Here is a 15,479-nt window from a genome sequence, read left to right as displayed (position 1 = left end):
TAGCCCCACAACATGGCAGTTACTCTGTATAGACTACTATTCCCATCAGGCAAAGCAAAGCCGTAATATATAATCTAATTCATTATTGAAGAGAAGCTAGCTAGGAAACGTATTTTATTGTCAAGGTAACTTAAGGGCCCGTACATATACACATGCACACACACACACAAACACACACACATACAATGAACACGCACAATGATGACACAGTGTATTGAAGGGAATAAATAGGGAAGAGGAGTATTCCGTTGAGAAATTAACGATCACAAAGAACAATTAGTGCCCCTCTAATTATTTCTGAGTGGAATCTTCCCCCTGCTGTAATCAAAAGCATATCCCGGCTGCCTGTCTGCATGCTTTTTTCTGTCTGTCTGTCTGTCTGCCTGCCTGCCTTCCTTCCTCTCTCTCTCCCTGTCTGTCTGTCCGTCTGCCTAGCTAACTGTCTCCCTGCCGTGCCTGTCTGGCTCCCTGCCAGTGGCTGGCAAGGGAAGCCAGGCTTTCCCAAATATTTGACCAATAAATAAATGTAAATGATAAAATAATGTATCTTTCATCTCTCTCTGTGTTTTCATAATCTTCCGCAAAAATCATCCGAGCGAGGGAAACAGCGCCCCTCTGTCTCAGTATGTGTAGCCCATGTATTTGATGCTGTCTGGACCAAAAGAGTATAACATGTGGCCACCGCAGCATTTGATTTATTGATGCCAGCAAGCATTTGGCCTCCCTTGATAATTTTTTTAATAAAATAATTAGCCAATCGGTGTTGAGCTGAGCTGAGCTCAACTGTGGGTTGTCCTGGTACAGCAAAACGTCCCCCAAGGGAGGCCAGTTTGGATTTGGCTTCAGACCAATCAAATCACTTATTTTGCAAAACGTCATTTTCAGAAAAACGTGTCTGTTTCTGTTCTGCTTGCGTTGATGTACTGCAGTAGCTAGCTTGCTAAATTGGCCCTTTCCTAAGCCATGGATGGAGATGGGGATTTTGGCTTAATTCTCTATACAGGCCAATGATTATTCCTTTTCTCTCTCGCTCTCCTCCCACACTACTCACTCTGCCCCTACACAGATGGTAATGCGCCGCCGCAACCTTCGCTCTCTCTCTCCCACTACTCTCTCCTCTTCCATCCTATCATCTCTTCCCTCTGCTCAATCCTTCTCCCTCCAATCTCCTGATTCTGCCTCCTCAACCCTCCTCTCCTCCCTTTCTGCATCCTTTGACTCTCTGTGTCCCCTATCCTCCCGGCCGGCTCGGTCCTCCCCTCCAGCTCCGTGGCTTGATGACTCATTGCGAGCTCACAGAACAGAGCTCCGGGCAGCGGAGCGGAAATGGAAGAAAACTAAACTCCCTGCCGACCTGGCATCTTTTCACTCCCTCCTCTCTACATTTTCTTCATCTGTTTCTGCTGCTAAGGCCACTTTCTACCACTCTAAATTCCAAGCATCTGCCTCTAACCCTAGGAAGCTCTTTGCCACTTTTTCCTCCCTGCTGAATCCCCCCCTCCTCTCTCTCTGTGGATGACTTCGTCAACCACTTTGAAAAGAAGGTTGACGACATCCGATCCTCGTTTGTTAAGTCTAATGACACTGCTGGTCCTACTCACACTGCCCTACCCTATGCTTTGACTTCTTTCTCCCTCTCTCTCCAGATAAAATCCTGCGACTTGTGACTGCAGGCCGCCCAACAACCTGCCCGCTTGACCCCATCCCCTCCTCTCTTCTCCAGACCATCTCCGGTGACCTTCTCCCCTACCTCACCTCGCTGATCAACTCATCCTTGACCGCTGGCCATGTCCCTTCCGTCTTCAAGAGAGCGAGAGTTGCTCCCCTTCTCAAAAAACCAACACTCGATCCCACTGATGTCAACAACTACAGACCAGTATCCCTTCTTTCTTTTCTTTCCAAAACTATTGAGCGTGCCGTCTTTAGCCAACTCTCTTGTTATCTCTCTCAGAATGACCTTCTTGATCCAAACCAGTCAGGTTTCAGGACTGGTCATTCAACTGAGACTGCTCTTCTCTGTGTCACGGAGGCTCTCCGCACTGCTAAAGCTAACTCTCTCTCCTCTGCTCTTGTCCTTCTAGACCTGTCTGCTGCCTTTGATACTGTGAACCATCAGATCCTCCTCTCCACCCTCTCCGAGCTGGGCATCTCCGGCGCGGCTCACTCCTGGATTGCGTCCTACCTGACCGGTCGCTCCTACCAAGTGGCGTGGCGAGAAGCTGTCTCCGCACCACGTGCTCTCACCACTGGTGTCCCCCAGGGCTCAGTTCTAGGCCCTCTCCTTTTCTCCCTATACACCAAGTCACTTGGCTCTGTCATATCCTCACATGGCCTCTCCTATCATTGCTACGCTGACGATACACAACTAATCTTCTCCTTTCCCCCTTCTGATAACCAGGTGGCGAATCGCATCTCTGCATGTCTGGCAGACATATCAGTATGGATGACGGATCACCACCTCAAGCTGAACCCTGGCAAGACGGAGCTGCTCTTCCTCCCGGGGAAGGACTGCCCGTTCCATGATCTCGCCATCACGGTTGACAACTCTGTTGTGTCCTCCTCCCAGAGTGCGAAGAGCCTTGGCGTGACCCTGGACAACACCCTGTCGTTCTCCGCTAACATCAAGGCGGTGACCCGCTCCTGCAGGTTCATGCTCTACAACATTCGGAGAGTACGACCCTGCCTTACACAGGAAGCGGCACAGGTCCTAATCCAGGCACTTGTCATCTCCCGTCTGGACTACTGCGCACACTCCACTGGCTTCCAGTTGAAGCTCGCATCCGTTACAAGACCATGGTGCTTGCCTATGGAGCAGTGAGGGGAACGGCACCTCTGTACCTTCGGGCTCTGATCAGTCCCTACACCCAAACGAGGGCATTGCGTTCATCCACCTCTGGCCTGCTGGCTCCCCTTCCTCTGCGGAAGCATAGTTCCCGCTCAGCCCAGTCAAAACTGTTCGCTGCTCTGGCACCCCAATGGTGGAACAAGCTCCCTCACGACGCCAGGACAGCGGAGTCACTCACCACCTTCCGGAGACATTTGAAACCCCACCTCTTTAAGGATTACCTGGGATAGGATAAAGTAATCCTTCTACCCCCCCAAAAAAATTGTGAAGTGGTTTTCCCACTGGCTATAGGGTGCACCAATTTGTGAGTCGCTCTGGATTAGAGCGTCTGCTAAATGACGTAAATGTGCCCTTGAGCAAGGCACTTAACCCTAATTGCTCCTGTAAGTCGCTCTGGATAAGAGCGTCTGCTAAATGACTAAAATGTAAATGTAATTATGATGGCGATTCTGATATAACCATAAATGAATATGTTGTACCACTGCCCTGAGACGATTGAAGTTCAATATGTAGCCTAGATGTAGCCTAGTAGGCTCACATTAACTTGCTCGTTAGCTAACTTAGCTGGTTCATTGTTGCCCATGCAAGGAAGTCAGGCTAGCAAGCATTTTAGCTAGGTAGCCTATGACAACAAAAACCAAAAGTGTACTGTATGACAGAGCCATAGACTGTTTTGCCAACATTAACGAGAGGAGGATGGCATTGGCGTTCAACTGGCGAAATTAGAGGTTATTGTCTTTATATGACAATTCATCATCAATCAGAAAACCAAGAAAGCGGGTTGTACAGGCATAACCAACAGGTATATTATCAATATGGACACCTACAGTGCCTTCAGAAAGTATTCAGACCCCTTGACCTTTTCCACATTTTGTTAGGTTACAGCCTTATTCTAAAATTGATTAAATAGTTTTTTACCCCTCATCAATCTACACACAATACCTCATAATTGTAAGCAAAAACAGTTTTTTTATAAATGTTTGCTAATTTATAAAAGAAAAATGGAAATATCACATTTACATAAGTATTCAGACCCTTTACTCAGTACTTTGTTGAAGCACCTTTGGCAGCGATTACAGCTTTGAGTCTTCTTGGGTATGACGCTACAAGCTTGGCACACCAGTATTTGGGGAGTTTCTCCCATTCTTCTCGGCAGATCCTCTCAAGCTCTGTCAGGTTGGATGGGGAGCGTTGCTGAACAGTTATTTTCAGGTCTCTCCAGAGATGTTCGATCGGGTTCAAGTACGGGCTCTGGCTGGGCCACTGAAGGTCATTCAGAGACTTGTCCCGAACCACTCTTGCGTTGTCTTGGCTGTGTACTTAGGGTCGTTGCCCTATTGGAAGGTGAACCTTTGCCCCAGTCTGAGGTCTTGAGCGCTCTGGAGCAGGTTTTCATCAAGGATCTCTCTGTACTTTGCTCCGTTCATCTTTGCCTCGATCCTGACTAGTCTCCCAGTCCCTGCCGCTGAAAAACATCCCCACAGCATGATGCTGCCACCACCATGCTTCACCGTAGGGATGGTGCCAGGTTTCCTCCAGACGTGACACTTGGCATTCAGGCCAAAGAGTTTAATCTTGGTTTCATCAGACCAGATAATCTTGTTTCTCATGGTTTGAGTCTTTAGGTGGCTTTTGGCAAACTCCAAGCGGGCTGTCATGTGCCTTTTACTGAGGAGTGGCTTCTGTCTGGCCACTCTACCATAAAGGCCTGATTGGTGGAGTGCTGCAGAGATGGTTGTCCTTCTGGAAGGTTCTCCCATCTCCACAGAGGAACTCTAGAGCTTTGTCAGAGTGACCATCGGGTTCTTGGTCACCTCCCTGAGCAAGGCCCTTCTCCCCGATTGCTCAGTTTGGCCGGGCAGCAAGCTCTAGGAAGAGTCTTGGTGGTTCCAAACTTCTTCCATTTAAGAATGATGGAGGCCACTGTGTTCTTGGGGACCTTCAATGCTGAAGACATTTTATGGTACCCTTCCCCAGATCTGTGCCTAGACACAATCCTGTCTCGGAGGACAATTCCTTCAACCTCATGGCTTGGTTTTTGCTCTGACATGCACTGACAACTGTGGGAACAGGATGCACCTGAGCTCAATTTTGAGTCTCATAGCAAAGGGTCTGAATACTTATGTAAATAAGGTATTTCTGTTTTTTATTTTTTATACATTTGCAACAATTTCTAAAAACCTGTTTTCGCTTTCTCATTATGGGGTATTGTGTGTAGATTGCTGAGGATTTTTATTTATTTAATCCATTTTAGATTAAGGCTGTAACGTAACAAAATGTGGAAAAAGTCAAGGGGTCTGAATACTTTCCGAAGGAACTGTATATAATCTGTATTGTATTTTCTTTTGTTTGGATTCAGTGACAATTTGTTCATTTTAAACCACTTTGAGATATTACATAGTTCATCATTAACAACATTAATAAGGTAATTTAAATCTTTGTGAGAGATAAACACACTTGTATCATCAGCAAATAATATCTGGGAGAGCACTTTGGATGCATTGGGCAAATCATTTATATAAATCAAAAATAATAGTGGTCCAAGAATTGATCCCTGCAGCACACCACACTTAATGTCCAGAGGAGGGAATCTATTCCTTTGAAAGTCACATATTGCTTTCTATCCTTTAGATAGCTGGAGAACCAAAGCAGAGATTGTTCAGTCGCGCCCATAGTTTCATGTTTTTGTAATAAAATATTATGATCAACAGTTTCAAATGCTTTTGAGAGACGCAAAAAATGACCTAATGTATGATCTTTGTGATCATTTGCCTTATGTATTTCGTCAATTAAGTAAGTAACAGCCATGTAGGTAGAGTGAGAATGTCTGAAGCCATACTGATGTTTGTATAACAAACTTTCCTATTTAAGATATTTGATTAATCTGTTATATGCAAGCTTCTCTAAAATGTTTGAGATATCCGGCAAAATTGAAATTGGCCTGTAATTTGTCAAGTTTGCTGGATAATCAGCTTTTTCAGTTCATAGGGCACAATGCCCTTAGCAAATGATAGATTGAAAATGTGGGCAAGAGGTGTGATAATGAAATCAACCACTTCTTTAGCCAGCTTAGCATCCAATCTGTCATGACCAGAGGCAGTGTTATAGAGCAAACAACGCAATTATCACAACATAGGTTGTAATATGGCTTTTTTACTGGCTTGGCTTGGCTTCCTCAGTGATTTTACCCACGCACTGCTACTGCTCCCTGCTCTGCCTGCCTGCCTACCTGTCTGTCTCCCTTTCCTGCCTAGTTTCTGTACTTTAGCTGTGAACCGTCCTCCAGTCAGGGGGCTTTGGGGAGAGTTTGTGTTTGCACTCGTTTGAACACTGGTTTAAGTTCACTTCAGGGAGCTCGAGGGTGTGGGTGTTTTTGCAGATGGTTTAACACTAGTTTAGTTTTGCTCACTCCGGTGGCTCCGTGCGATCAGGAGGGTGGAGGTGATGCTGAAAGCGCCAGGGAGGAAAGAAGAGAGGAAGGAAAGAATTGACAAATGAGGAGAGAGGGATGGAGAGCAGGGCTAAAAGAGACATCTTTCTATGGGGGAGAAAGAAAGAAAGAGTAGACAGACATCTTTAGCTGGGTCAGGGTTAAGTCCCCGTTTCATCAAAATAAGAACATGAGCGTAGAGCAAATTGACAATCTATTGTGGCCTTTGATACTCGACCTCTCCCCGAAGCAGACTGATAAGCAGACTATACTATAAAGCAGACTGGGCACTAGCTAGAATAGTAGAGAGCACCTCGCTCTCTCTCACACACACACACACACACACACAGGGATGGAGCTTTCCCATTCCAGAGACCCATATTTTGCGTGCTGATTTAGCAGCCCCAAAATATCTCTGCTATTTCCCCTCCAGTCCTCCAGAGAGCTCATTTACCCACTCAACAGAGGCAGCCAGCGGGGTGCCTCGGATGACACACACACACACACAGATTCTCTCTCACACATGCTCGCTCGCTCTCTCTCACACACATACACATACACACACACACACACACACACACACACACACACACAGCACAGAGGCAATGTCAACACACTCACACAGAACACCACCCACTAACCTAATATTACAGACACCAAATCTCATCATAATAGTCACTACTCTGTCCACACCAACCAATTAAACAGAGCCAGTGCCACCCACTAACCTATTATTCTAGTTGGAGACGAAACAAAGAAGTTTTGCTGTAAATACAATAAAATTTCAGACAGAGAGAGAAAATGTGTGTGTGTGAGTGATTGAGTGAGTAAATGAGTAAGTGAGTGATGGGGTGAGTGAATGAGTGAATGAGTGAGTGAGTAAGTGAGAGAGAGAGAGAGAGAGAGAGAGAGAGAGAGAGAGAGAGAGAGAGAGAGAGAGAGAGAGAGAGAGAGAGAGAGAGAGAGAGAGAGAGAGAGAGAGATAACAGAGAGAGAGAGAGGGGACAAAGAGATATCTGGACATAAATACAGAAAGAGAGACAGAAAGACAGACAAACAGACGAACGGACAGACAGACAGACGCAACAGAGAGCTCAAACCTAAGCTTACTGTAAACACAATACATTCTAATCTCCAACAACAGATAATTTAAGCTCACTGTAAACACAATACACTCTAACCTTCAACAACAAATAACCTAAGCTCACTGTAAACACAATACACCAGCATTTCTTAACGTATGGGTCGCGACCCAAAGTGGGTCAGAGTAAATGTATAATTATTTCATTAATTACTGGAATTGATTTGGCCAATTGCAACTGCGCTCTCTGTTCAGTACGCTCTCTGCTTAGCAGCGTGCTATGTGGTTTACCTGGTCTTTTTTCTGCAGTTTTCTTGAAGATCACTCCACAACCCACACGCTACAGGCTGTCATTCAACAGTAGGTGATGCGCTGTCAGCCACTGACTTGTCATTCCCACTCGCCATCGCTCACCGCTGTCATCGAATGGACTCAAGCTAGCCACAAGTTCTGACTGAGCTCAATCGTCATGAAACGCAAATACAGCGATGAGTTTCTCTCGCCTGGTTTCATACAAACTTTGAGAATTAACGAGGAGCGCCCACAATGTGTTTTGTGCGGGAAAGTGATTAGTAATGAGTCTCTCAAAACTAACAAAACTGACCAAACATCCACAGCATGAAGGTAAACCCAGGGAGTTCTTTCAGAACAGGGCAGAATGCTTCAGGAAACAGTGCTTCCACAGTGGAAGAGTAAGTCAGCTAGCAAGGCATTGTTGTCATTTTATAACAGGTGATGATAAGCAGAAATAAGGGAGTACTATCTCTCATAATAGTAGATGTGAGTTTCTCTTTCAAACAATCCTCTTGTACACAGCTAATAGCTAGCTTGCTAACGTTAGCCAAAGCAAGCTAGCTAGCTAGCTAGCTAGTGCAACCCTAAGTAACAGTACAGATGAAGATGAAATATGATCAGGCCTACAGCACATCTTACTGTAGAAATTATTGTTGAAAACAAGTCTAGGTTGGAACTGTTGCTATTAAAATACAAGTAATCATTTTTATTCTGATCTGGAATAAACTGATTGAAGCAAGATGCTTTTTGAGGCAAACATACTCACACAGTTCTGGGTTGCTCATCTACAGCAGGAAGCGGCCTCCTGCCTGACTGAGAAAGCAGTAGATGTTCTGATCCAGTTTGGCACCACATAACTATGTGAGTCAGGGTTCTCAATTCTGGCGTACTTAAAAAATCAAGTACAGAAACAGACTCAATGCTGCGCATGACCTCAGGGTTGCACTGTCAAAATCTGAGCCCAGAATTGACCTGCTTGTTGAAAACGTTAACCAGTTACACATTTGTGTGATATGATCAATCAGTTTATTCCAGTTCAGAATGAAAATGCTTTATTGTATTTTAACAGCAACAGTTCCAACCTAGACAGAAATGTAAGAGTGTTTTTAATGGGGAAAAATAAACATGAATAGCTATTTACAGTGCCTTCAGAAAGTATTCAGACCCCTTGACTTTTTACACATTTTGTTACGTTACAGACTTATTCTAAAATGGATTAAATAAAAATCCTCAGCAATCTACACACAATACCCGATAATGACAAAGCAAAACCAGTTTTTTTGAAATTTTAGCAAATGTATTAAAAATTAAAAACAGAAATACCTTATTTACATAAGTATTCAGACCCTTTGCTATGAGACTCGAAATTGAGCTCAGGTGCATCCTGTTTCCATTGATCATCCTTGAGATGTTTCTACAACTTGATTGCAGTCCACCTGTGGTAAATTCAATTGATTTGACATGATTTGGAAAGGCACACACCTGTCTATATAAGGTCCCACAGTTGACAGTGCATGTCAGAGCAAAAACCAAGCCATGAGGTCGAAGGAATTCTCCGTAGAGCTCCGACACAGGATTGTGTCGAAGCACAGATCTGGGGAAGGGTACCAAAAAATGTCTTCAGTATTTAAGGTCCCCAAGAACACAGTGGCCTCCATCATTCTTAAATGGAAGAAGTTTGGAACCACCAAGGCTTTTCATACCAAACTGAGCAATCGGGGGACAAGGGCCTTGCTCAGGGAGGTAACCAAGAACCCGATGGTCACTCTGACAGAGCTCCAGAGTTCCGCTGTGGAGATGGGACAAACTTCCAGAAGGACAACCATCTCTGCAGCACTCCACCAATCAGGCCTTTATGGTAGAGTGGCCAGACAGAAGCCACTCCTCAGTAAAAGGCACATGACAGCCCGCTTGGAGTTTGCCAAAAGGCACCTAAAGACTCTCAGACCACGAGAAACATGATTCTCTGGTCTGATTAAACCAAAATTGAACTCTTTGGCCTGAATGCCAAGCGTCACATCTGGAGGAAACCTGGCACCATCCCTACGGTGAAGCATGGTGGTGGCAGCATCATGCTGTGGGGATGTTTTTCAGTGGCAGGGACTGGGAAACTAGTCAGGATCGAGGCAAAGATGAACGGAGCAAAGTACAGAGAGATCCTTGATGAAAACCTGCTCCAGAGCGCTCAGGACTTCAGACAGGGGCGAAGTTTCACCTTCCAACAGGTAAATGACCCTAAGCACACAGCCAAGACAACGCAGAAGTGGCTTCGGGACAAGTCTCTGAATTTCCTTGAGTGGCCCAGCCAGAGCCCGGACTTGAACCCGATCGAACATCTCTGCAGAGACCTGAAAAGAGCTGTGCAGCAACGCTACCCATCCAACCTGACAGAGCTTGAGAGGATCTGCAGAGAAGAATGGGAGAAACTCCCCAAATACAGGTGTGCCAAGCTTGTAATGTCATACCCAAGAAGACTCAAAGCTGTAATCGCTGCCAAAGGTGCTTCAACAAAGTACTGAGTAAAGGGTCTGAATACTTATGTAAATGTTATATTTCCGTTTTTTATTTGTAATAAATTTGCTAGAATTTCTAAAAACCTATTTTTGCTTTGTCATTTATGAGGTATTGTGTGTAGATTGATGAGGGGGAAAAAAACAATTTAATCAATTTTAGAATAAGGCTGTAACGTAACAAAATGTGGAAAAAGTCAACGGGTCTGAATACTTTCCGAAGGCACTGTATATGGGTATTTCATGTCATTGTTATTTGTTTTTGTCTAAATTGCATTTGTTTTAGGCGTAAGGGCAATGGAATGTACCGATATTTACGTATAGTTGCATGTTTTCATACGCTTGGGTCCCAGGAAAACACAGAATTTCTAATTTGGGTCCCAGGCTGAAAAGGTTATGAACCGCTGCAATAAACTAACCTCCAACTAGGGCTGTGACTGTAATTTAATAACCGTGTAACTGACAGTTATGGATGAAGTCCGTCATGAAAATAAAATAACCATCAAAACTGTTTAAATAGGCCTTTGGAAAAACATATATTTTTATTAACTTTATTTTCATGTAGATAAACGTTACCTAATAGCGGGAGTATTCACTAATGATTATAAGCAATTGTTTTGCTAACTTAGTCTATTAAACGTTCTACATCTCCTCCTCTTTCCAACTGTCGTCTGCTGCTCCAGAAGCTAAACCGCTAGATGTGCAGGGGTGTAGAAGTGTTAGCCTATAGGCTATGACACTTGATGTGTGGACTTTCTTGTATACAATGCACGTTTTCATTGCTTGCTAGTAAATAAATTAATTGTCTTCTTTTTTTTTTTTAAGGTTGGATGTGTCTGACTATTCATAAATTATTCAACAGCAGTCGACAAGGTTGTTCTGGCTCTGAGGCCTATAATGCACTAATGTTGAGTCAAATGGACAATGCACCAATCCTCTCCATCCTGGCATGTTATAGTTTGATACGGAATATTTTCTTAATTTATAGAGTAATCAACAGCGATAAATAGGCTATGCACATTCTGCGTGTATTTGTTTCTATTTTAATGTCTCTCGAGTGGCGCAGTGGTCTAAGGCATTGCATCGCAGTGCTAGCTGTGCCACTAGAGATCCTGGTTTGAATCCAGGCTCTGTCGTCGCCGGCCGCGACCGGGAGACCCATGGGCGGCGCACAATTTGGCCAGGGTAGGGGAGGGAATGGCCGGCAGGGACGTAGCTCAGTTGGTAGAGCATGGCGAGGGTTGTGGGTTCGATTCCCATGGGGGGCCAGTATACAAAATAATGTCTGCAATCACTAACTGTAAGTAGCTCTGGATAAGAGCGTCCGCTAAATGACTTAAATGTAATCCATTTCATACTATCACATAGCTATCCCCTTCATACTTTCCTTGTCAATTAATTATCTTGTAGGCTTAGGTTTTTTAATACGTTTTAAGGAAAGGAGAAATATTTGCATGTATCTGACATATGCTGGTTGCTTTGATTGACGGATCCTTTTACAGGGGTGTGCTTGTGTGTTCGCTGATTCTCTCTATAGGCCTATATGTCCATTCAGAAAGTTTCCTAAAGTAGCCTGTCTGGACTCCATCTCTTTAACAAGAGTAAAACTCTCCTGTCATGATTTAATCTTGTAAAATGCCTATTTTCAGTAGTTTAGGCTACATTATTTATCTCATTACGGCGTCCTGTCTTTGAAGAACATATGCCAATGCCACTGCCATCGAATGACCGCAGCAGCAGGGTTTGTGACGTAATGCAAATATTTCAGGAAATTTGGGAAATGGATTTGTGCGTCAAAATAGGATCCGTATTTATGTTATTTTTTAAAGAAAGTTAACAGACAAGGACAAGGTAGGCCTATCTTTATTTTGACTCCGTCATGCGCTAATGTTGTGTCAATACGAAAATGCAATAGATGCTCTCCAACCTGGCATTTCTTAATTTGTAGATTTATATTTATAAGTAATAACCTTAATAATAATAATAATGAAATGCCATGATAATAATGAAGTGTAATGACTTGTTTCAAATAGGTTTATTAAGAAGCATATCCATGTTAACAAGTGTACAAACAGAATTGTGACCTCCCCTTTTTACATAGGTCCTTAGAGGCCTAAGACAACAGTATCATACATTTAAACAAAATAGACACCTATGAAAAACTAATGAAAAGGGAAAGAAAAGGAAAAAACTGTAACGAAATGAACAAACCTTGCTTAAATTTGTATACGATCACATATACAGTGCCTGAATTGTGTTACAGCCTGAATTCAAAATGGATTACATTGATTTTTTTCTCACCCATCTACAAACAACAACCCATAATGACAAAGTGAAAACATGTTTTTAGAAATTGTAGAAATTTTATTGAAAATGAAATACAGAAATATCTAATTTACTTAAGTATTCACACCCCTGAGTCAATACTTTGTAGAAGCACCTTTGGCAGCGATTACAGCTTTGAGTCTTTCTGGGTAAGTCTCTAAGAGCTTTCCACACCTGGATTTGCCCATTATTATTTTCAAAATTCTTCAAGCTCTGTCAAATTGGTTGTTGATCATTGCAAGACAAGTGTCAGGTCTTGCCATTGATTTTCAAGAAGATTTAAGTCAAAACTGTAACTTGGCCATTCAGGAACATTCACTGTCTACTTGGTAAGCAACTCCAGTGTAGATTCGGCCTTGTGTTTTAGGTTATTGTCCTGCTGAAAGGTAAATTCATATCCCAGTGTCTGGTGGAAAGCAGACAACCAAGTTTTCCTCTAGGATTTTGCCGGTGCTTAGCTCCATTCCGTTTATTTTTTATCCTGAAAAACGACCCAGTCCTTAACAATTACAAGCATACCCATAACATGATGCAGCCACCACTATGCTTGAAAATATGGAGAGTGGTACTCAGTAATGTGTTGTATTGGATTTGCCCCAAACATAACACTTTGTATTCAGGAAAAAAGTGAATTGCTTTGAACAGATTCTATCCCCAAGCAATACGAATGATAAATAGCTAACAAAATAGCTACACGGACCGAGTTCACCTTGAATCTTTATTGACCTTTTATTTCAGTATTTGCACTGTCTCTATGCACACTCACAAGGTCCTACACTCACACACACTGTCAATCCAACACACACACAAACACTCACTCCATTTTCTCACTCACACATAATATGCACATACATTTATACTGACTCTACACACCCACACACCCACTCACATGCAAGATGCTGCTACCCTGTTTATCTTATATCCTGTTGCCTAGTAACCTTACCCTATACATATCTACCTCTATCACTCCAGTATCCCTGCACATGTAAATATGGTATTGGAACTTACTTTTTAAATATTTCCTGTATATAGTATGCTTACTTACTTAATTGTGTATTTCATATTTCTTATTCTTATTTCTCGTGTGTTTTTTTCTAGTAATACATTGTTATTGATTATTGCATTGTTGGGCTTTGAGTATGCAATAAAGGCATTTCACTGTACTTGTGCATGTGACATTAAAACTTGAAACATTTTTTGCAGTATTACTTTAGTCCCTAGTTGCAAACAGGATGCATGTTTTGGAATATTTGTATTCTGTACAGGCTTCCTTCTTTTCATTCTGAAAATTAGGTTAGCATTGTGGAGTAACTACAATGTTGTTGATTCATCCTCAGTTTTCTCCTATCACAACCATTAAACTCTGTAACTGTTTTAAAGTTACCATTGGCCTCATGGTGCAATCCCTGAGCGGTTTCCTTCCTCTCCGGCAACTGAGTTAGGAAGTACGCCTGTATCTTTGTAATGACTTGGTGTATTGATACACCATCCAAAGTGTAATTAATAACTTCACCATGCTCAAAGGGATATTCAATGTCTGCTTTTTATATTTTTACCCATCTACTCCTTTTTGCAAGGAATTGGAAAACCTCCCTGGTCTTTGTGGTTGAATCTGTGTGTGAAATTCACTGCTCGACTAAGGGGTCTTACAGATAATTGTATGTGTGGGGTACAGAGATGAGGTAGTCATTCAAAAATCCTGTTAAACACTATAATGGCTCCCAGAGTGAGTCCATGCAACTTATTATGTGACTTGTTAAGCATATGTTTACTCCTGAACTTATTTAGGCTTGCCATAACAAAGAATTGAATACTTATTGAACAGCTTTTCATTTTTTATTAATTTGTAAACATTTTGAAAAACATAAATTCTACTTTGACATTATGGGGTATTGTGTGTAGGCCAGTGACAAAACATCTCAATTGAATCCATTTTAAATTCAGGCTGTAACACAACAACATTTTGAAAAAGTCAAGGGGTGTGAATAATTTCTGAAGGCACTGTACAGTATCTCTCTATTATGTGTGGGAATACTTTGGAATAGATTCCAAAATAAAAATCACTTGGAGCTGATTTGCTGGTGTTTTTACAATCTTTTATGTCCAACAATAAAAATACAACCTTTTCTTTTTCTTTTTTACTTGGGGAACCCTGGCCTATGTTTTAAGTTGTGTCAATACAAAAATGTGACAATCCTCACCAATCTGACATTTCTTAATTTGTATACTAGACTAATATTTAGAGGTAATAATAACTTCAATAATAATAATAAAATGCTACTGATAATAATGAAGTGTAATGGTAATAGTGAAGTTGCAGAAATAATTCACGTGTTTCTTTTGAGTCTGATATGTGCCAGTGACCATGTACATTGGCCTGGCCAATTACCATAGCCTCAAATACCAAGATGTCACAGCCCTACCTCCAAGAAAAGATAACCTCTCCCAACAACCTCTCCCTCAACATCAGCAAAACAAAGGACTTGACTGTTGACTTCAGGAAACAGAGGAGGGAACATGCCCCGATCCACATCCATGGGACTGTAGCAGAGAGAGTCACAAGTTTTAAGTTACTCGGCGTCCACATCACAGAGGACTTGTCAACACCACCACTCTTGTCAAGAGGGCGCAACAACGTCTCTACTTCCTAAGGTGGCTGAAGAAAGCTCACTGTAAACACAATACACTCTAACCTACAACAACAGATGTTGACAGACTGAGAAGAAACAATATTTTGCTCAGTCAGAGCTGCTCACTAATCTGTTTGTTATTTCCCCTGGGTCTGCTCCATGCATGGTGTTAAGTCAGGCTTTGGTAAGAACCTTGTCATGTCTCAACCTACCGGCGGACTCACGGTTATTCAGTCACTCTTTGAGTTACTTTTTACATGCTCTGACCTGTGTCGTTCTAAGATCTTTACAAAAGTCTTCCTGTTGGAAATAATACTTGGGCAAATTAAAGGGTAAGGCTAAACGATGATGGCAGCAATGATTC

General features: G+C 42.6%; 1 protein-coding gene across 1 annotated transcript in view; it reads right to left on the bottom strand.

Moving 5' to 3' along the window:
* Window positions 1–15,479, bottom strand: part of si:dkey-34e4.1 (carboxyl-terminal PDZ ligand of neuronal nitric oxide synthase protein) — a 150,473-nt gene that overhangs the window by 132,752 nt on the left and 2,242 nt on the right. The window lies entirely within an intron of this gene.

This window comes from Coregonus clupeaformis, chromosome 15 (assembly GCF_020615455.1).
Source record: "Coregonus clupeaformis isolate EN_2021a chromosome 15, ASM2061545v1, whole genome shotgun sequence".
Taxonomy (NCBI): Eukaryota; Metazoa; Chordata; class Actinopteri; order Salmoniformes; family Salmonidae; genus Coregonus; species Coregonus clupeaformis.
Note: the sequence above shows the minus strand (reverse complement) of the source record. Positions and strands in the feature narration are given on the sequence as shown.